The sequence below is a fragment of the Panthera tigris genome, chromosome B3 (genome assembly GCF_018350195.1).
Source record: "Panthera tigris isolate Pti1 chromosome B3, P.tigris_Pti1_mat1.1, whole genome shotgun sequence".
NCBI lineage: Eukaryota > Metazoa > Chordata > Mammalia > Carnivora > Felidae > Panthera > Panthera tigris.
Window position 1 is genome coordinate 99,257,448 of NC_056665.1, and position 20,762 is coordinate 99,278,209.

Here is a 20,762-nt window from a genome sequence, read left to right on the forward strand (position 1 = left end):
GTGAAGGAACCCTTGTGCACCGTTAAGAATGCAAAGTGGTACAACCTCTGTGAAAACAACACGGAGTTTCCTCAAAAAATTAAAAATAATATTACCATATGATCCAGCAATTCCACTATTGGATATTTATCCAAAGAAAATGAAAATACCATTTTGAAAAGATATATGCACCCCTATGTTTACTGCAGCATTATTTACAATAGCCAAGATATAAAAGCAACCCACGTGTGCATCTGTGGGTGAATGGTTAAAGATGTACTGTGTATATACAGAGATACAGATACCAATATAGATTACAGAATATTATACAGCCATAAAAGGGATGGTATCTTGCCATTTGCAACAACATGAACGGATCTAGAGGGTACAATACTATGTGAAATAAGTCAGACTGAGAAAGACAAATACCATATGATTCCCCTCACATATGGAATTTAAGAAACAAAACAAGTAAACAAAGAAAAAAAGGGGAAAAAACAGACTATTAAATACAGAGAACAAAATGGTGGTTTCCAGAGGAAAGGTAGGTGGGAGGTGGGTGAAACAGAATAAGGGTATACTTCTCATGATGGGCACTGGGAAATGCAGAGAATTGCTGAATCATTATATTGTATAGCTGAAACTAATATAACATTGTGTGTTCATTAAAAATAAGTAAAATAAATAAAATAAAAATAAAACCATTCTTAGTTCACAAGCTGTACAAAAGCAGGCCAGAGTTTGGCAAGGTTTGTTGGCCCTGATGTGGAAATCCATGTTTCTATTAACATTTTATGAGCTAGGGGCACCTGGGTGGCAGTTGGTTAAGCGTCCGACTTCGGCTCAGGTCATGATCTCACGGTTCATGAGTTCAAGTCCTGCATCAGGCTCTGTGCTGACAGCTCGGAGCCTGGAGCCTGCTTCAGATTCTGTGTCTCCCTCTCTCTCTGTCCCTCCCCTGCTTGTGTTCTGTCTGTCTCTCTGTCTCTCAAAAATAAACAAACATTAAAAGAAAAAAAATAAAAACAACATTTTGTGAGCTAGATAGGCACAACTATAACTTTCATGCTCACTATTCTCAGTTCCCCAGGCAGTAAAATCACTAGAACCAAGTCCTAAAGACCAGAGATAAAAACTAATAAAAATGCATTCGATGAAATAAAGTTGAAATTATAATCTAGAAACAACTGCTCCCTTCAAGTTTAATTACATATCACTGTAGCTAAGAATATTCATTTATTCATATGAGGTTTCATATTTTCATATTTCCCTTTTCCCTTCAAACTTCAGTTTTATGAAGTGCTCACAGAAAAAAAATAAATGAAAAGATTTTTGACTCCACATTAATAATAAATAGCCTCAGGCAGTGAACACTGGCCACTCCTGATGTTACCCTTGGCTCTGAAGTCTGATTGACCACGTCAAATTCTTCCTGTCTTGAGTGATTTTAATTCAGGTCTCCACTGTCCAGGTCCATGGTACTTGATTTCCAGTTTGGTTACATGCTTCTGTAAGTTAAACAAATGATTTGGATTCAGGACAGTAGGTTCTGGACAAATCCTGTCTCAAGAGGAATTTCAAGCTGGCAGGATACACTAGGAAGGAGGAGAAAGAAATGGGTAAATTACCTGTAGTGAAAAATTTAAAGTGGCCTCTAGACTACTGGCCTCATTAAGAGTTCAGACCTAAAAACACTACACACTAGAAGACAAAAAAAAAAAATCTGTATCCTGTGGATTTAGCTATTTGGGGCTTTAGCTATGAGGTCTGGATTATAGACTGTTGTCTAAACCTTCCTAGTTTTCACCAGGCTGACTCTTGTGGTCTCAACCCCTTTGCCTCATTCTGCCCTCTAGTGCCTCTGCTCCTGGCTGCCTCTACCTCAGCTGGGGATTTCTTTTCTTTTTTTTCTTTTTTTTTAAGCTTATTTATTTATTTTTGAGAAAGAGAGAAAGAGCAGGGGAGGCGCAGAGAGAGGGAGAGAGAGAATCCCAAGCAGGCTCCGCACTGTCAGTACAGAGCCCGCTCAACAGAGGGCTCAAACTCACAAACCGTAAGATCATAACCTGAGCCAAGGGTCGGACACTCAACTGACCCAGGTGCCCCTCAGCTTGGGATTTCTGGGTTTCTGCCTTTAACTCACTTCCACCTCCATTGTGTGGCTGTCCCATGGCTGTCCCTTTGAATTAGGGAGACTCTTTCCTTGGTGTTCTTCTCTTTTCAAAGGGCATAGTTGAGTTCTTGGGGACAAGAAGAATGCAAATTAAAAACAGAAGGTACTACGTTTCTGTATCAAAGCAATAGTGAATATATAATACAAACATGAATCTATATATGTATATTTAATGCTGTTAGAGGTGTCAGGAAACATATTCTCACACAATGTAGGTACATGTGTAAATCAGAACACCAGATAGCCCTGTTGTGATACAATTTGACAACATACATCAAGAGCCATAAAACTGTTTGTATCCTTTAATTGCATAGCCCATTTCTAGGAATATAGCCTAGCAGAAGAAATTTAATATAGAAAAAAACTTTCAGCAGAAAGATATTCACTATAACATAATTATGACAGAACAAGGGAAACCCACATATCCAACCAGGGGGGAAGACAATTGTTAACTAAGCTGCATATAGTTGATGAGTAGTGTTAGTGTTTACAATACAAGAAAAGGTGAAAAAAACTACAAAATTGTATGTACAGAAGGATTCCCACTATTAAAAAGGATATTTGCATAGGAAAAAAAGAAGAAAAATTCCAAATAATAGTTAATTTCTTCTTCATACTTTTATGTACTTGATATTTACTACTGTATATACACTAGATGATCAGGGAGAAAATCAGTACGGCATTACATGGTATATAACACTGTACGTACACCAGAAGGATCAGGGAAAAGGGTTAGTGATATATTGCTTACAGAAAAGAGCTGAACATAAAGTTGCATATGCAAAATGAATGCAGTGATTAAAAAAAAACAGTCTACATCAAGGACATCAAACTTAAATACCTACGGAAGCCAATAGGCAGCATAAACAAATAAAAGAAACCGCACTGGGACAATGGCAAATTGGCAAGCACGGGTTCCTTTTGAAGGTGACTCTCTCCTTAGCTCCTGCCATTTGAAAATACAGGTTCGATTTTTCAAGAAAAATTCCATATCTGGATTTAATTAAAAATCTCTTCATTTTTGCCTGTTAAAAATCTAATTTAAATGGTAAATACGCTGCATGAGCCCAATAAAACATGCCAGATTTTTTTTAGCTGAAAGACTGCTCATTTGTGTCTTCTGCTTGATATCTGAATAAATACACACATGCACACAGAAATAGACCTTAGAGAGAATCCAGCCAAAATGGAAGCAGTCATCATGCCTAAATGATGGAACTCTGGTGATTCCTACTATTTTCTATGCTTTCATATATTCTAAATTTTATTTGATATGCACAGATGATGCTCTTATAATGAAAACTTCAAAACATTATTTTTCACCATCGTACAGACAGAGTTTATCTTTTTTGAGGGTTTCTCAGGATCTGGAGCTTCTTTTTCTCATTCCTTTCTGCATATTATAGCCACTAAATTCATCTTTTAGTTGTTCTTTTTTGTAAATTTTATTTTATTTATTTTTTTTTTTCAACGTCTTTTATTTATTTTTGGGACAGAGAGAGACAGAGCATGAACGGGGGAGGGGCAGAGAGAGAGGGAGACACAGAATCGGAAACAGGCTCCAGGCTCCGAGCCATCAGCCCAGAGCCTGACGCGGGGCTCGAACTCACGGACCGCGAGATCGTGACCTGGCTGAAGTCGGACGCTTAACCGACTGCGCCACCCAGGCGCCCCATCTTTTTTGTAAATTTTATTTTAAAAAAATGCTTTTAATGTTTGTTTATTTTTGAAAGGAGAGAGAGAGACAGAGCGTGAGTGGGGGAGGGGCAGAGAGAGAGGGAGTCACAGAACCCGAAGCAGGCTCCAGGCTCTGAGCTGTCAGCACAGAACCTGACACAGGGCTTGAACTCATGATCCATGAGATCATGACCTGAGTGAAGTCGGATGCCCAAGAGACTGAGCCACCCAGGCACCTCAGCTTTTAGTTGTTCTTAATAGGGATTTTACAAACAGCGCCGACAGATCATACATAGGTGCAAGACTTAAAGATACCAGCATAAAAAATGACAACCATGTCAAGTGGACAGTAAAACAGGATGTCATTTTGATGTGACTGCCTAGTCTCTCTCTCCCCACCCCCTTGCCTCTGTCGCACTGAAACCCAATCAAAAGGAATCACATCCCTCCAGCCTAGTTGACTGTAACAGGTCAGCTGAGGAGGAGAAGAGGAGAGGCAGTAATTAAGCAAGAGTTGATGATTTGGAAACAGTGAAAGATTTTACAATTTACCCCAAATTATTTTAATAATTCTCTTTTAAAGCTGAGCTGTTTCTGCAGACATAAAAAAAAAAAAAAGGTAACAAAAGACCATCTCCAATTCTACTCAAGACAAAGGTGCAGATCTTGGAGAAAAACTATAAAGGAAGTTAGATTTGCCCTTCTACAAGTCAAGTACCATTCAGGGCCTTTTTAATTTCCTTTACATTTTCCTTGTAAGCTCAAAGGGACGTTCAAGTTTCACTTTATGTTCAGAGGTGGCACGCCCTGTGCATGGCAGGAATCAGACTTTCACTCTTTCGTTTGCTTCTCCTTGAGAATGTGCCCTGGGTGGGGGGGCTTAGACATCACAGGAAAGTATTTGGGAAGGTGGGTTTGGAGGGAGTCCTAGAGCCCTGCCGTGGGCAGGGGTAGTGAGGTCAAGTGGCGGGGAGAAGGGTTTGCATACTTTTGAACTTGTGCCAGGACTGCTTGATTTTCCCTTGGCTTTTGCCCTGAGAGGTTAGATGCTTTGTGTCAGTGATAATGCCGGTAAGTGTTTCACAACCAGGTCTCTCGGGGGAGGAGCCTTGATTTACAGCATTTGCTGATTTTTGCCGTGTCAGCACTCCCACCAGAGCTGACTTCCAGCCATCACTCTGCCACGACTGAATGCAGAGCTGGAGAGATGTACACACCTGGCTCCTCCAGCACCCCACTAGTTTAGCCCCACTGGTCCAGAACGGTCAGGCCAAAGGGTCTGTTGCTTTGCAGCAAGGTTGCTCGGCCCTGTCGGTTGTTCTGGCTATGAAATCCAGCTCTATTCTGCTGCTGCTTTGATCTCCTTTGGTTGGACACAGTCTTACTCTGGGATCTTTTTTAGCTTGTCCGATTAACAATCTTTTCTCACCACATTTTATTGCTGTATCTCCCTTCCTGTATTTTATCTTTGTCATTTTATTGATTTTTCTCTTTACCACTTTTCAGTGCAGATGGAGAACACTGAACCTGGAATCCCCCTTTCTTTAAAAAGGTGGAGAGCTCATGCCATGGGAGGTGCTCACTTTGGCAGCACGTGTACTAAAATAGATACAACAAGGGGCACCTGGGTGGCTCAGTCCACTGAGCATCCAGCTCTTGATTTCAGCTCGGGTCACGGTCCCAGGGTCATGGGATCGAGCCCCGCGTCGGGCTCTGTGCTGAGCATGGAGCCTACTAAAGATTCTCTCTCTCTCTACCTCTGCCCCTCTCCCCCACTTGCTCTCTCTCTCTCTCTGTTTCTTTCCCTTAGATGAAAATAGATACAACAGAGAGAAGACTGGTATGGCCCCTGCACAAGGATGACATACAAATGTGTGAAGCAGTCTATATTGTTCCCAGGGACCATCTCTCTATACGGCGGTGCCGGATGACTCAGACACATGAGTAGGTAGCGGACGGCTTTTTTCTCTAACTCTGAGTTAACTTTGTCACTGCGGCCATCATGAGTCTGTCTGTTCAGCAGTTCTTGAACTGGCATGGGTAGAATATGCACTGGGCTGGAAGTCAAAGTCTGACTCCACCACTAGCTTCCTGTGTGGTCTACTGCATGTCATGTAAACCTCTCAGGAACTCATTCTTCCTGAATTGATCCTCCAGCAACAAAAGGTTGCTCATTCCTGACTGCCATGGGCAAAATAGAATCAAGTGAAAATGTTCTCAGTTGGATCTGTCACTTCCTCTCCAACCAGGCCTCTAAGCATCACTGCTTCCATCTTGTGTTGACTTGTATTCCGTCAGGAAACGGAAATCCCAAGCTCATTAGAAACTGCTTAATTTTTATAGGAAGGGCGCAGGAGGAAACCCATCTTTACCTGCACGGCCCAGATTGCTGTGCGAGCCTTGCTTTGTGTTCCCTTTCTCCCTCCATGCATGCCTAAACCTGCTATCCTTTTGTGAACAGAACTGCCCCCATCACCATCCTCGTCATCTTCTTTGTGTTACACCCCTGACCCCTGAGTATCTAGAAAATGAAACTGAAAATTAGAAAAAAAAAAAAAAAAAAAGAGATCCTCTCAATTCATTGAAAACAGTTCTGAGGGTCAAAATGACAATATAATTACTTCATTTTCACTACAAAAGTAGAACATGTTCTTTGCAGAATATTAGGAAATATGGTTAGCAAAATGAAATAAGCAAAGACCACTCATAGTTCTAACAACCAGATACAACCACTGTAAAACACAACCGGCATATAACTTTCTAGATATATACACAGATTTTGGGTTCACAAAATGAGTTAACACGGTACATTCTGTTTGGCAACCTTTGCCTTTCTATGTCCATAAACACATTTTCACTCTAACACTTTTAATGATAGTGGTGTGAGTATCCCCTGGGATTCATATACTTTATTTCACCTATCCCCTATAGCTGGGCATTTAGGTTGTTTCTCACATTTTGCATTCTTCTATACGCATTTTTACATATTTGCGTGATTGTTCTTCTAGTCTAAATTTCTTTGTTTTATTTTTTAAATGTTTTATATTTTTTTGAAAGAGAGTGAATGGGGGAAGGGCAGAGAGAGAGGGGGACAGAGGATCCAAATCAGGCTCTGTACTGACAGCAATAAGCCCGACGTGGGGCTCAAAATCATGAACTATGAGATCGCAACTTGAGCCAAAGTCTGATGCTCAACCAGCTGAGCCACTCAGGTGCCCCTAGGCTAAATTTCTGAAAGTTTAATCCTTTGATCAAAGAATCCCAGGTAGGAATGCAAACTGGTGCAGCCACTCTGGAAAACAGTATGGAGGTTCCTCAACAAGTTAAAAATAGAACTACCTTACAATCCAGCAATTGCACTACTAGGTATATATCCAAGGGATACAGGTGTGCTGTTTCGAAGGGACACATGCACCCCCATGTTTATAGCAGCACTACTGACAATAGCCAAAGTATGGAAGGAGCCCAAATGTCTACTGATAGATGAATGGATGAAGACAATGTGGTATATATAAACAATGGAGTATTACTCGGCAATCAAAAAGGAAATCTTGCCGTTTGCAACAACGTGGATGGAACTGGAGGGTATTATGCTAAACGAAATAGGTCAGTCAGAAAAAGACAAATATCTTCAAATTCGACTTCACTCATAGGAGGAATTTAACATACAAAATTCAAATATGACTTCACTCATATGAGGAATTTAACATACAAAACAGATGAACATAAGGGGGAGGGGAAGCAAAAAGAATATAAAAACAGGGAGGGGAACAAAACATAAGACACTTAAATATGGAAAACAAACAGGGTTGCTGGAGAGGTTGTGGGTGGGGGGTGGGCTAAATGGGTCAGGGGCATTAAGGAATCTACTCCTGAAATCATTGTTGCACTATATGTTAACTAACTTGGATGTAAATTAGAAAAGGAAAGGAAAGGAAAGGAAAGGAAAGGAAAGGAAAGGAAAGGAAAGAAAGTAAGTCTGGACATAATTCACTTTGAGTTATGCTATGCAGAGAAAATATTACCCAACTAAAAAGAAGAAATTTTAGTAAAGTTAAAGACATTATAACCTAATGAAATTTTCTCAACTTAAGAAAATTTCTGATAAGATTTATTATATTTGAAATAGTCTGTCTCTTTGACTCTAATGTCCCACCAACACACAAAAACATGATAAATTTAACTGTAAATGACATTAAAAAAAAAAAAAGAGTCCCGGAGATTTTTTTCTATTTTTGATTGGGTTGTCAAATTGAAGCGATAGATTTAGAGGCTTGGAGAAGTGTAGTGGGCTGCTTTTGGAAGCGGTTTAACTGAAGTGACAAAAATATTATTATAGAGAGTAGAAACAATGAAACGACTTGTACTTAAAATTATACCTGCCCAGAGGTGGGGAAAAGGAGGCAGGTCCTCAACCCAGAAATGGATTTCCTTGAAAGATGGAAAAGTACTAAATTAGGAGCCTAGAGGGGCGCGTTGGGGGTTGAGCAACCAGCTTCAGCTCAGGTCAGGTTCTCGAGGTTTGTGAGGTTTGTGAGTTCCAGACCCTGGTGGGCACTGTGCTGACAGCTCAGAGCCTGGAGCCTGCTTCGGATGCTGTGTCTCCCTCTCTCTCTCTCTCTGCCCCTCCCCCGCTCACCCTCTGTCTCTCTGTCTCTCTCCCTCCCTCTCTCTCAAAAATGAATAAACATTTTTTTTTTTTTTTTTTTTCTAATTAGGAGCCTAGGAAGGTGGTTACTGGGATGTTCTGTCAGGGATCTTGGAAGTTTGACCTTTGGGACCAAACTCAGCTGTCTCCCGAGAGATAAATGATACTGGCTTCTCTGTTCATACTGGGAACGTGCATCTGCATTAGTCAGCTCCTGCTGCAGCCCCAGTGTGTTTCAGACAAGCCCCAACGCGGTGGCTCGGAACAGTCAACGTTTATTTCTCACTCACGGTCTGCAGGTCAGCGGCAGCAGCTCCTCCTTGGGCTGAGCTTCGGGTTCAGGATTTAGGTCGCTACCAGTGACTTCTTGCGGGACCCCACGCTGAAGGACCGCTGGCTCCCACAACGTGATCTAAAGCGGCTTCTGGGGCTCAGAAGTGTCACGTGGACTTCTGTCCACATCCCATTGGCCAAAGCAAGTCACATGGCCAAGCCCACGGTGGGAACCCGGGAATGGAGGGGAAGTAGACTCTGTCCCACAGGGAAGGGGAGCCTAGAAGGAAATATTTGCTGAAGGGTATTTAATCAATCACAGCAGCTCTTCAAGGTATTGCATATTTAATGAGGTAATAAGGTATTGCTTGAGCTAGTTTTTCCTGAAAGTGTTCGCGAGCTGAAAAAGGAAAGAATGGACAATGAGAAGGTGGAAAGCAACAAAATGAGCAACTTGCTGTATAATTCACTAGGAGGAAATCTCACACAAGCTCCTGGCCACCTCTAAGTAGTACTACCAAAAAAAAAAGGGGGGGTGGGGGTGGGGCTAGGTGGCTCAGTCCTTAACCTTCAGACTCTTGGCTGTGGCTTAGGTCATGATCTCGCAGTTTGTGAGTTCGAGCCCTGTGACAGGCTATGAGCTGTCAGTGCAGAGCCTGCTTGGGATTCTCTTTCTCCTTCTCTCTCTGCCCCTCCCACCCCAAATAAATAAACTTAAAAAAAAAAAAAAGCGGGGGAGTTAAAAGTATCACTTAAGAGCAGGGTGGATCCTTATTTTGAGCGGCTTGTATATATGATTTAGGGCCTTTAAGAAAAGAAATGCCAAATTACAAATATAAACTCAAATTTAAAAGTGTTTATTTAAAATGAGAAAATAAACCACAAAGCATATGTTTTGAAAAAATTGATAATTAACAAAAAATATTCCCCCCCCAAAAAAGATATTTTAATTAACTAAATACTGATACACCTCTATATGTCTTTCTACATTATTTGGGATGCAAAAATTTTGATAATACCTTCATTTGACAACAGTTTTGTTACATCCCTTCTACATAGAGAATTGATAAAGGTAGTCATTCCTCTGACATGATAGCTTCTGACTCTATAATTCAAAGTGTTTCTCCTCCACAAGTCACACTTCCAGCACTGGACACCCTGGGGTATCTTCATAGTGTGACATTACCACTGGTTCTAAAGCTTCATGTTAGCTGAGTTCACACATTGGTCAGGAAGAGCATAACTGGAAATACCCAAAATGTCTACCAACCGAGGAATGGATGAACAAAATGGAGTATTATGTAGCCATAAAAATGAATAAAGAACTGACTCATGCTATAACAGGAGTGAACCTTGAAAACATTGTGTGAAGTGAAAAAAACCAGACACACAAAAGGTCACATATCGTATTATTTCTTTTATAGAAAATGTCCAGAATCAGCAAATTCGGAGAGACAGGAATTGATTAAGAGGGGATTAAGAGATCAGGAGTTGGCTGGCCGTGGGGGAAGGAAAGAATGGAGAGTAACTAATGGGGTTTCTTTGGGAAGGCGGGGTGTGAAAAGGTTCTAGAATAAAATAGTTGTGATAGTTGCAGAGCCTTGTGAATACTCTAAAATAACTGAATTATATGCTTTAAGATTCGTTTTTATGGTATATGAGTTATATCTCAATTAAAAAAAAAGAGAGAGCATTCCCAAAAGCCATTGCTACATTCAAACAGCTGGCAATAACTATGCCCAGAAGTGCCTGCAAACTATGTAAATACATCACACTGAACGAAATTCACTGTATCTTTGCTTTGACATCCCTTTAGTCAGATCCCGAAATACCCTTAGCTGCTTACCACGTGATATGAAAGGATGGTGATGGAGGGAAGTCAGGGTGGAAGGAGATACTGGTTTCACTTCTGCAAATTTTACAAAAGCATATGACCAAGTGAACACATTGTGAAGGCCCTGAAAGGGGTCCCTGTGAGAGCCCTGAAGTTCAAGGACCACACTTAATCCTCTCTTGGCTAGTCCCCCTCCCCTCCCCCACATCCTACTCCCACCCTTTGCAGACCACGCTCATTTAAATTTTAGAAAATGGTCATGTGGTCCTGAATCTTTTTATACAGTTTCTTGAAAGGAAACAAAGCAGATTTCTTAACTAAGTTATTAAATCCTGTTTCTGTTTCCATTGTCCCTGAATAGACTAAAACACTTCTCCCCCTAAACAAACAAATAAACAAACAAAAACCTTTTTTTCTTTATTCAGGAGTTTGCAATTTGTTCCCTTCTCCATGAAATAGAGACGACCCTCCAATTGGAATCTCTGTCAACAGGATCAGCCCCTTCTCAGAGGATCAAAGCCAAAATTTCATTTCAACACCAAAGCCTAACCAGAACTCCAGAGCCCTAAGAATTCTCCCTGCACTGATGACTCAGCCCCTCAGGCTGCCCCTCCCCCTCATGGAATCCTCTCCCTCCAGCTGTAGCCCTAATTTTGTCCTGCACCTGACTGGCTCCTTCCCAACTTCTCTCCTGCTCAGCTGGATTGGATTCAAATGTCCATAAATTCCCCAGCTGCCTGGAACCAAAGTGTTTGTCATCCCAGAGGAGGCAGCTCCACCAGATCCAGGCACTTGATATTCACTCAGTTGGAGAGTATGTAATTCTCAAACTCTGAAAGGCAAATAGGGATATTTATCTAACATTGAGTGTGTTTCAGACTTTGAGTGGCCCATTTCCCAATAACCAAAAAATACTCTTTTGGATACAAACTTCTAACTTCCCATTCAGGTATTTACAAGAAATCAGCTTTAAGAAAATAAATTGTTCCTGCTTTCTAACCAAATTTTCATGTCCCCTTCTCATTTCTACAGAGATGGGCGAATTAACACAAATCCCAGTGACTGTCAAAGATTGGATGGGTTAGTCAGAACCAAGATTTTCATTTCAAAATGGTGGACCAAGTATAAGTTGCAGTTTCTTCCAAATTCCTAGAATTTGGAAATTCTAGAAATAATTGTGCTTAAAAACGAGATAAGATGGGGCACCTGGGTGGCTCACTCGGTTGAGCGTCCAACTCTTGATTTCGGCTCAGGTCGTGATCTCACAATGCTTCATGTGTTCGAGCCCCACGTAGGGCTCTGTGCTAACAGTGCTGAGTCTGCTTAGGATTCTCTCTCTCTCTCTCTCTCTCTCTCTGCCCCTTCCCCACTTGCACATGCTCTCTCTCTTAAAATAGATATAAATAAACTTAAAAAAAAAAAAAAACCCTAGAGAAGACTTTGGTCATAAACAAAGAATAAAAATGGAGGGGCACCTGGCTGGCTTAGTTGGTGGAACATGCAACTCTTGATCTCAGGGTTGTAAGTTTGAGCCCCACATTGGGTGCAGAGATTACATAAAAATAAAATCTTAAAAAAAATAAAAGAATAAAAATTTAGAAGATTGGATTGAAAGGGAAATATATAGTCCAGACTCATCTGAGACTCCCGAGAAAAGTTGAAGCACACTAAGCGGGGAGGCTGGGGAGGGTAGGGGGCGGGGTGGGTGTATACAATTGGAGGCTGCATAAACTTGCAGCAGAAGGGAGTCCAGAGCAACAGACAGGGTACACAGATGTCACAGCAACAGCAGCCAGGCAGCAATGACAGTGTGTCTGCCTCCAGGCTCCATCAGATCACAGACAGGGCAGCAGGTGGCTGATGACCTTAATGGGAAATGGTGAGTACCAGCATCCACCAGACAAACCAGTAACGTGCCCTGCCAGGTGACACATCCTGTCCTTCTTCTTCCTGAAAGCAGGCCAGAATGCAGGCAAGTCACAAGGACAACCCTTGGTTCTTTCCCAGGAAGACCATACACACAGATGTGACAGAGAATCTAAGTGGGAATCTCAGCCATAGAGATGAGCCCACAACCAAGAAATAGGAAGTATTCAAGCAAACCAACCTTCATGAAGGAGACAGTGAACGAAAGGAGTGCAAGAACATGTATGGTGAAACAAAGTTAATGGCATGATGGAAATGGCACTTACAGACTAGGACCGGGTTTCCTCATTCTCAGGCCACCAACCAATCTTTCCCCTTCTTCGCATCACCATCCATTCCTAGACCGGCACTCCCTATACAGTAGGGAGACATTTTTGAGATGTTTCTTTATTTCCCCAAATAAAAGCTATTTTGGGGGGAAAAGACACATTAGAATGAGGAAGGTCCATGCAGATAGATAACTACTTCATTTCCTCATTTCCTATTTTGAAGAAGTGCCTCCCCATCCACCCTGAAATGTCTGTAATGCTCTCCCCCCACCCCCACCCATCCATTCATAGGCAAGGTCAGAAAGAACTAAACCATGTCATTTGCAGCAATGTGGATGGAACTGGAAGGTATTATGCTGAGTGAAATAAGTCAGTCAGAGAATGACAGATATCATGTGTTTTCACTCATATGTGGATCTTGAAAAACTTAACAGAGGACCATGGGGGAAAGGAAGGGGAAAAAACAGTTACAAACAGGGAGGCAGGGAGGCAAACCATGGGAGACTCTTGGATACAGAGAACAAACTGAGGGTGGATGGGGGTGGGAGAGAGGGGACAATGGGTGATGGGCACAGAAGAGGGCACTTGTTCAGATGAGCACTGGGTGTTGTATGTAAGTGACGAACCACAGGAATATACCCCCAAACCAAGAGCACACTTTACATACTGTACATTAGCCAATTTGACAATAAGTTATATTAAAATTTTTTTAACATTTATTTATTTTTGAGAGATACAGAGACAGAGTGAGAGCGGGGGAAGGGCAGAGAGAGAGGGAGACACAGAATCCGAAGCAGGCTCCAGGCTCTGAGCTGTCAACACAGAGCCCAACGCGGGGCTTGAACTCATGAACTGTGAGATCATGACCTGAACTGAAGTCGGACACTTAACCGACTGAGCCACCCAGGCGCCCCATGACAACAAATTGTATTAAAAAATATAATCAATAAATAAAATGACTGTACAGCTTTGTAACTCCTTGTGCTGTCTAGGGCCCCATTGCTTCCATCCTCCCACGCGTTCTCTGCACTTTAGCCAGATGGGACTTTCTAAAATGCAGAATCTGAGTACATCATTCTGGATGCTGCAGAACTTTTCAAGGTCTTCTCTTAGGTTTTTATATTGAGTTCACTTTCCTTAAATTAGCCTACAATACCCTGTAAGATCTGGCTTCTCCCTTTTTGTCCAGTCTTATCTCTGGATGCTTCACAACCACTCTGTCTGATCTCCTTTCTTCTATGACTCACCCTCAGCAAACTTCTTTCACTTGTTCCTCTCTTCTCCAAGTTGTTTTGTCCGCTTGAAACAGTCTTTCCTTCCCTTTCCACAAGGCCAATGCCTATTTACCCTTCAGCTTGCAGCTCTGGGAAGACTTCCTGGGCCTCCAGAGTCAGTGTGCCTCTTCTGTGTTCCCGTGACACTATGTACCTCATTCTGCATTTATCTCTCTGGACCATGTGTTTTCTTGCCTGTACCTCCTCTACCATATAAGTCCCAGAGGGTAAAGATTTCTCTGTGCTCTGTTTTATTCACACATGAAGCATGGGAAGCCACAATGGCAACCTTTTGAATGGATGAACTGTCTGATGCCTTTATCCGTGTTTTTGCAGTACACTTGGAACAAATTTAGAGCTCAAGAGAAATAGGGCCATTTTCCTCTTTGACAGAATGGATTTGCAGGCTGTTCTCAGATCTACCTTGACTTATAGATCATCTATTTACTCCACAACTTAATTCAACAAATACTATGGAGGATCAGGAACATCCCATATTCTGGGTACAGCAACAAACAGAACAGACACAAATCTCATGGAATCTAATTTTTTGGGAAATTACATGACCACCAGCCTCCTCTTCTCCACCAATCCTCCCCACGACCAGTTGGACGTTCTGCTGGCATCCTCCCCAACTCTTGATGAGTTCTGCTTGTATAAGACACCATGTTTCAGAACTATACTTCCAGCTTCCATTTCATTTTTATTTTTAAACTTTCTATAATGGAAGATTTCAAACATATACAAAAGTACAGAGACTCGGTTGATGAACCCCTGTATATCTAACATGTCAACTTATGTCCGGATCATCTCATTTATATACTTTTTAATTGCCCACTGGATTATATTAAAGCAAATCCAAGAATCTAGTCATTTCATCCATAAATCCCTTCTGAAGGAGGAGGGTTTCATAGGGACTTGGAGAATGGATAGGTCACAGATGGGTGGAAAGGAAGCAGCATGGTAACTGAAATGAGAATGGGAGAATAAGGAAGGGTCTGGGCAGGAAATGAACACCATATACACCATCAGGAGGAAACTCTTCTGGATAGTGAGAAGGTTGGGCAGATCAGGTAGAAATGATTGTAAAAATTTTCAAATGCCAGCATGAGGATGTGTGTTCCTACAGAGAAGGTTAGGTATTGACACATTTTAAGTATGATATGAGCCAAGCAGTGTGTGAGACAGAATCATCTGGGTTGGCCGTGCACCCAGGGGACCCAAGGGAAAAAATGAATAGAGGGAAGAAGGGCATAGAGGAGTCATCATTATAATTCAGCACAAGGGCCCAGACCACCATGATGTTGGTAGAATTGGAGAGGAGGGATGGGCTAGGACGCATTTCAAAGGCTGAAAAAACAAAATGTGTTCCTTTTCTCAATAGAGTCGTTAAGGAGAGAATAAGAGATGGGTATGAGGCTCCAAGTCTGGGCAGCTTGGAGACTGGAAGTGTCAGTCACAAAGTCAAATGGGAGGGAGAATGTCTTTGGGAGATTATAAATTTTATTTTGGACTTAATAATGGGATATCCAAATACAAACATCGGTTAGTCTGTTGGAAATGCAAGATTGGAACTTGGGCGATAGTGATCTAAAAGGCTTCAGTTTACCCACCTACAGTTGATAGTTGAGGTCAGGAGTCTTTATTAGTTTTATGCTCAAAGAATGGAAAGGGCAACAGGGAGAGGAAGAAAAGGAGGGAAAGAGAGAGCAGGGGAAGTTGAGAAGAGGAAAAGAAAGGAAAGGACAGAAAAAGGAGAGCAGAATTGAAGAGAGGACAGGAGAGAGGGAAAAAGGAGCAAGTCAGAGAAACAAGAAGAGTCATGGCAATGAAAGGAAAAAAGGTAAAAGCACCAGGATAGTAAAATAACGTCAGAAGTTACAGGAGCGCCTTTCTTAAAAGAGAATTTGGGTCATGAGTGGGACTCTGTCAGTAGGGAAAGCCCAGTGAATATGCATGATGTCATATGCTGTACATTCACAACACACACAAGGCCATATTCAATGTGTTGACCTTAAGGGCAGAGCACAAGGTTCATTTTGTTCCCCCCTCTGCACCCCTCCCTCCCCCAGCATTTGCCTCAGAAAAGAAGGAGAAGTCTGTACTGGGAGAGTCCTCATTCTTCAGCTGGTCTAGTTGTTAGCTGTGCTGTGAAAAAGGCTGGTTTTCAGAAACTGACAAATTCATTTCTGCTTAAAGTCACTGTAGTGAGTTCATGGTGGGTATTAGGCTTGGGAGACAAATGCCCGCCAAATTTAGTGTCAGAGAAGAAGTGACAAAGTCAGGAATCACCATTGGAGAGAAAGCAACCTGGCTTAGGAGGAATGAGTTGTGCCCCGACCTGTACTACAATCCAAAGACGATTTACTTATGCAGTTTGGGTGCCTCCTTTAGTGACTGAAGGAAAAATAAATCAAACTTACAACCACGGAAGACAAACTGAAGTCTTAGAAATTATATTAACCATGGGAATTTACATCACAGCATGCATTAGGTGGCATTACAAATACAAATAGAAGGGAGAGAGTGCTAGAAAAAAAAGAGTCAGAAAAAAATGGAATTTGTGTGTTACCAGAATCCTATGGAAGAGAAGATGGTTGAGATCTAGAAAACTGGTAGTGACAACATAGAGAGAAATGGAGTGAGACAGAGGAGGTGGTTAATTTATCAGATTATGTTGTTCATTTAAATTTTCTTTTGGAAATATCCAGTTTCCTTTATTTTTCCCCATGTTCTATGTTAACCAAGATTTACTTTTCCTATTGTTTTTAAAACTATGGTTAGAGATAACTTCAATTTCAACTATTCACCAAGAATTTATATTTTCCTTTATTTAAAAAAATTTTTTTAATGTTTACTTATTTTTGAGAGAGAGAGAAAAAAAGACAGCACTAGTGGGGAAGGGAGGGAGACACAGAATCTGAAGCAAGCTCCAGGCCCTGAGCTGTCAGCACAGAGCCTGACGCAGGTCCCAAACTCATGAACCACGAGATGATGACCTGAGGGGAAGTCAGACATTTAACTGACTGAGCCACCCAGGCGCCCCTCTTTTCCTTTATTTTTAAAAACCTTTAATGATAGAAAATTTTGAGCTCAGAAGTAGAAAGAACAGTATAATGAACTCACATGTACCTATTACCAAGTTTCATCAATTTTTTAACTCATCTGGAAATAGTTCAATACATATCTACATTTTGCTGATCAAAAGGCTTAAAAATGACACTTACACCATTATGATAATACAACTAAAATAATTCCTTTATGTCATTGAATATTAAACATATAGTCAAATCTCCCTCATTATCTTAAAGATGTGTTTTATAGTGAGTTTGTTCAAAGAAGGATCCAAAGAAGATCCCTACTTTGGATCTGGTTATTATATCTCCTAAGTATCTTTTATCCTCTAAAAATCCATACTTCTATTTTTTTGTGTCATTATTTTGTGGAGAAACTAGCTCGTCCGACTTACAGAATATCTTATTCAGGATTTTGGCATCTTAGCGATCTTGTTTAAATTGTTCTTTTCTTCCTCTTGTTTTCTGCAAACTGACAGCTAAGCCTACTGAGTTGATAAGATTCAGGTTTGACTTTTTTTAGGCAAAAATACTTCCTAAGTGGTGGTATGTTTTTCCTACAATAGGACATCATTATATAGTCCAGTTGTTTTACATTTTTGTTGTTGTTGTTGTTTGTTTATTTTGAGAGAGCGCGCAAGCGGGGCACAGGCAGAGAGAGAGGGAGAGAGAAAAAACTAAGAAGGTTCTGCTCCGTCAGCGAGGAGCCCCACTCGGGTCCAATCCCGAACCATGAGATCATGACTTGAGCCAAAGTCGGACGCTTAACCGACCAAGCCACCCAGGCGCCCCCTAGTTGTTTTACTTTTAATGATACCAAGGGAATCAGTGGATTCAGATGATACTTCCATTACGAAGTTCTTCACTGACTTTTAACCTAATTGTTTTACAAAACACTGATGATCGTTGCCTAGATCATTGGGGGTGCAAAATGATGATTTTCTAATTGTCATTTTTTCTGCATTACAGGTTGGAATTATTCTGCAAAGACCTTTTCCTCATCAACAATTCGGTTACCCTGAAATATAGTACCTACAAGAAAGGCAGGATAAATCTTTCATATTTTCCTTTTCGATACAATTTTGAGTAATGACATGGTGTCACAGCAAGCTCCAAAGATGGCCAATGAAACATTTTTGAAAACCGTTATAAACTCAGGAATTTTATGCATTCGATTCTTTTTCATGCTCAAATTGCCCCATCTTTGGTAAATGGGAGCCTCAACGGTGACTTTTGTGTCCTTTCGATGTGATTCCATTTGTTTCGAAAGGCTTATTGCTTCTTTGACATAAAATGATGTCCCAGACTCACTTGTTACCTTCCTTCCCTAGACTTGGAATCGGGCATTTTTCTAGTTCTAGAAACCATTTTCTGGTTTCTCTTAGTGGGAATGGTAGAGACCAGAATCTGAATGTGTGCAAATTACTACTGAACTATCATTGCTTCTAGGCCTTTTCAAGGGTTAGAGAGCAATAAAATATGTATTTTTTATTTATTTTAAGACAAAAAAAGTTCGTACTGATATTTTCTATTCAGATGGAAGATTATAGGACTTTTACTTAATTTCTTTGATTTTATACTCTTATTTTAGTAATATTACTATTGTTAGTAATACTGATGTTTTGGCATCCCTTATTTTGAATCAAGAGCCAGGATTTACCAGATATTTAAGAAAATCTTCATAGTGAAAACAAAACAATAAAAGGAATAAAAGAAAACATTAATGCAAGAAGGAATTACAATCAGTATCCTCAGAGACTTCAGAGACAATATTGCTTCCATGAAATTATTGCAAAAAAATCTTAATCTATGTTAAATGTGTTGTAAACTAAAGCTAATGAGTGCTGAGAAACTTGGTTTCTCAAAGGAGAAATAAGATACAAATATAAACTCGAGTAAGTTATGTAAAAACTTTGCAACCATGAATTAAACTTGGAAATATTAATAGGACTCAATTTTTCTCATTTTCAACAATAAGTATTTTCTCACTGTTTGCTTTGAAAAATCCACAAAACAATGACAATTCAGTGGCAAAGAATATCCCTCATGCCCAGATGGTAGTCTCTAAATAACATTTCCTAATGAAAAGGAAGTAGGGATCCTGGGAAAAATACCACAAGGATGCAATAAGCCAAATCTAGGATGTGAGAAATTCTATAGGAACTTATGACCCAATTTCTCCTACAAATAAATGGCATTAAAAAAAGGAGAGAGGAACCAATATGTGTTATGTGTGGATATCGTTTGGATTCTGTGGTATAATAAGAAATATGTTTGGGGGCGCCTGGGTGGCTCAGTCGGTTGAACGTCCGACTTCAGCTCAGGTCACGATCTCATGGTCTGTGAGTTCGAGCCTGGCGTCAGGCTCTGGGCTGATGGCTCAGAGCCTGGAGCCTGCTTCTGATTCTGTGTCTCCCTCTCTCTCTGCCCTCCCCGTTCATGCTCTGTCTCTCTCTGTCTCAAAAATAAATAAATGTTAAAAAAAAAAAAAAAAAAAAAGAAATATGTTTGGTCTTTGTGATTCTATGGTATTAAAAAAATTACTAATTTGGGGGTGCCTGGGTGGCTCAGTCAGTTAAACGTCTGACTCCTGGTTTCAGCTCAAGTCAAGATCTCACGGGTTCGTGGGATTGAGCCCTGAGTCAGGCTCCATGCTGAGACCACAGAGCCTGCTTAGGATTCTCTCTCTCCCTCTCTCTATGCTCCTCCCCCCTCCTGAAAATAAATAAATAAACTTTAAATAAAACACTAATTTTGGGGCATCTCAGTGGCTCAGTTGGTTAAGCATTTGACTCTTGATTTCAGCTCAGGTCATGATCTCACAGTTCATGAGTTTAAGCCCTGCATCAGGCTCTGTGCTGACAGTGAGGAACCTGCTTGGAATTCTCTTTCTCCCTCTCTCTCTCTGCCCCTACCCCACTCATGCTCTCTCTCAAAATAAATTAATTAATTAAAAAAATTTTTTAAATACTAATTTTATTACATATGCTATATGATAGTAGTATTGTTATGTTATAAAAAGAGACCTGGGCGGGGGGGCGCCTGGGTGGCTCAATCGGTAAAGCAGCCGACTTCGGCTCAAGTCATGATCTCACGGTCCATGAGTTAGAGCCCCGCGTAGGGCTCTGTGCTGACAGCTCAGGGCCTGGAGTCTGTTTCGGATTCTGTGTCTCCCTCTCTCTGACCCTCCCCCGTTCATGCTCTGTCTCTCTCTGTCTCAAAAATAAATAAACGTTAAAAAAAAATTTTTTTTTAATAAATTAAAAAAAAAAAGAGACCTGGGGCTCCTGGGTTTCTTAGACAGTTGAGCATCTGACTCTTGATTTTGGCTCCGGTCATTATCCCAGGGTCTGGATCTATGTTGAGCGCAGACCCTGCTTAAGATTCTCTCTCTCTCTCTCTCTCTCTCTCTCTCTCTCATTCCCTCTCCCTCTCCCCCTCTCCTCCCATGCCCTGTTGTGTGCTCTCTCTCTCTCTCTCTCTCTCAAAAAAAAAAAAAAAAAAAAGAGAGAGAAAGAAAGAAAGAAAGAAAGAAAGGAAAGAGTCCTTATCTGGGGCACCTGGCTGGCTCAGTCAGTAGAACATGGGACTCTTAATCTGGGGGTTGTGAGTTCAAGCCCCATGTTGCACATAAG

General features: G+C 41.0%; 1 pseudogene; it reads left to right on the top strand.

The window, feature by feature from the left end:
• The first annotated feature begins 5,624 nt into the window (after positions 1-5,624).
• On the top strand, positions 5,625-5,723 carry LOC122239832 (annotated as a pseudogene).
• The last annotated feature ends 15,039 nt before the right edge of the window (positions 5,724-20,762 follow it).